Consider the following 2,889-nt stretch of genomic DNA (forward strand, 5'->3'; position numbering starts at 1 on the left):
AGAGTGAGGCCCTTTTCAGGCCCTTCCATCTCAGTTACATCTGGGATGTGTCCCGACAGAGCTAAGTGGCCACTGCACCCCAGTACCCTCATCCTCACTTCTCCAAAAGCCCCAAACTCAGTCAGGAAAGGGAGCCCTGCTTCTACAACCTTCCCTCCCACCACACACACCTGCCTCCTCTTATGCCTCGATGGCAGATCAGCGTCATGTGGTCAGACATTAACTCCACAAAGTAGTCACAGGGGACTACAAGCCACAATGCCTCCCATTCAGGCCCAAGCCAACATGATAGCCCAGCAAGTGCAAGAGGGTTAGGAGTCAACACCTTCCTCCTCCTCCCACAGGACCAAATCCACGTGGGGGAGGGTGGAGCCAATGGGTCCCAGGTGGGGGACAGCTGCACTAGGCAGGCAGGGAGCCAGAAGCTGTGGGGCTCTGAGAAGGGCACCAGACCTAGGACCCCAGCACGTGGTGGGGCAGCTCATGGAAGGTTGGGGGCTAGGGAGCAAAAAGTCAGAGGTTTTATGGGGTTGGAGGGCTATTAGGAGGGGTCAGGGACTCACCAGGCAGGGTCAGCAGCCTGTAGACAGCCTCAGCCTGGGCTAGTATGTCCTCCACATTTAGCTTTGTGGTCAGCTGGTTGATGTGCTTGAGGATCTCACTGGAGCCAAAGCCGAGGTGTCCTTCCCACTCGGGTCCAGGATGGTGGGCCACCAGCTGCTGCAGATTGAGGGCTGGGGGCCCTGTCACAGCACCTTCCATACCAAAGGACTTCCGGTAAGGGGAATTCCCTCTCCAGCAAGACGAACAGCCACCAGAAGCAGAAGCAGAGAGAACCAGAGTCCTGGGAGTCCCGGAAGTTTCAGAGTGGAAAGCCCCGCACGTTCAGGAGCAACAGAAGTTACACTTCATTATCTCAAAGTTCTGGTGCATGAGGTCCGTGAAGCCACTTGATGGCACCTCATGAAGCAACCTTGTTCTGAGTGACACAGAGGATGGCTGAGAGAAGGTCACTCAGGCCCTGTATGTAGCCGAGGTCGTTGCGATATGGGCATAAGGTGAGGAGGATGTCATCCAGCAGGCCCAGCCCTGGGTTCTCGCGACCCTCGCAGAATTTGCTGGTCCTGTGAGTGTGGCTCTTGCTCTCCTCTCTGGCCATGAGGCTGCAGTATGCAGCCGGAGTGGTGAGTTTCTCCACTCCTGCCCTGGGCTCATGGATTTCCACGGCAGCTTCAGGTGTCAATACTCAACGTTTTTCTTGCGTACTTGGTCCCGGTGCTTCCTGGCAGAGCCATCCCAGCTGAGATGCCACAGGAGGAATGGCCAAGCCTCACTCCTCAGAAGATGACTCTCAGAACATGGGGAGACTCCCTTTGGCCGCCTGCTTGGCCCAGCCCAGCCCGCCCCGAATGGAGCAGGTACTTGGCTCCTCAGCCCTGAGAAGAGCTGGGCTCTTGGCCCAGGGACCTGGGGCCAGTAGTCCCTGGTGGGCCTACGCCTCCTTTGTGACCGGAAGTGCCTGCTCCACTGTGGGCCGCACCCCACCTCCACACCTGAAATGACCTCCAACCCAGGTGGGGCTTGTCTTCAGGAGCCAAAGGAGCATCACTGGAAATCCTCTCCCAGTGTGGTTGCAGGGCTCCGTGAAAGAAGTAGGTCATGTGGGAGAAGCTGCTGAAGGTGGTGGAATAGGGATCCTGGAGGAAGCCAGACACCACGTTGGAGCTGTCCTGGTCAAAGAGATGAAGGTGAAGGAAGGAGTTGGAGAAGGCCGAGGAATCATGGGGGAAGACATGGTAGCAATGGCAGTCCATTGATGAGCTGGCCAGCAGCAGATGATGGCTGAGGACTGAGAGCAGGGCACCTGGTGCTCTGTAGGAGAGGTGCAGGGCTGGCAGAAAACCCTCAGCCTACACATGACCAGGACCAGGCAGGACTGAGGCCCAACTTTGAACAGTGGATGAACTTCGCTCATCCAGACTCACTCACTAAGAAGACCCAAGAGCCCCTGTGGAAGCTGAGCTCTGAGTGATAGGGCCCATGTTTGCACCATGCTGCTGATGGCCCGTGAGTTTCTTGGTGGTGGTCAGAGGTGCAGGAGTCATCCCTCCTGGCATCCTTCTTGGAAAAGAGGATTTGAACGGATCTCCAGCCTCCTCTGCAGGAGCCCAGTGCAGGAGAGTGTCATTTGTCCTTTTCCACAATGTGGACAGGGCAGGCCATGAGGGAGTCCGGGTCTTGGTGCTTCTTGGCAACCATGTGCAGGTACATGTCTCTTCACCAGTTCGTTAGTAAGTGAAGTTAATGTGAAGGAAAAATATTTGTAGAATGAGTAGGATTTGACATATACTACACTAGGTAGTTCTACGTCAGATGCATTTTATATCTTGTATGAATTTTGGTGAGGTTAAAAGTATAGAACACTGTTTATAGTTCTTATTCCATAGGAAGGAATCTATTATTGTACTTAATGGTTTGTAGCTACCATGAAATCCTTAGCCTGTTGTATCGCTCCTAAGTGGTATGGTTAAGATCCTGATGCTCAGTGTGACTAGACAAGAGGCACACAGGCTTGGTGGAACCAGATGGTCTTGTTGAGATGATTTGGTGTGGTTGTGCCTCCCAAGCAGTGTGTGCCAGGAGATGGCAGGCTTCAGGCCAGACATTGCATCTCCAAAGCCACAGATCTGGCCCGTACAAAACCAACCCCATGGATTCTCTTTTAAATACCTAGACTGATTGGTACAAGAAAATCTCCTTAGTGATACCTCTGCTTCTCCTCCATTTATCCAGCTCTCTTCTTCTCCCACTCCTCATTTTTTTATTGTGGTGAAATGTTCACAATATATAATTTACCATCGTAACTATTTTTAAGAGTTCAGTTCATTG

At 53.2% G+C, this 2,889-nt stretch overlaps 1 pseudogene; it reads right to left on the reverse strand.

The window, feature by feature from the left end:
* Nucleotides 1-522: 522 nt before the first annotated feature.
* On the reverse strand, nucleotides 523-2,105 carry LOC125121920 (TBC1 domain family member 17-like; annotated as a pseudogene).
* Between the last annotated feature and the right edge of the window lie 784 nt (nucleotides 2,106-2,889).

This window comes from Phacochoerus africanus, chromosome 3, assembly GCF_016906955.1.
Source record: "Phacochoerus africanus isolate WHEZ1 chromosome 3, ROS_Pafr_v1, whole genome shotgun sequence".
In the NCBI taxonomy this organism is placed as follows: domain Eukaryota; kingdom Metazoa; phylum Chordata; class Mammalia; order Artiodactyla; family Suidae; genus Phacochoerus; species Phacochoerus africanus.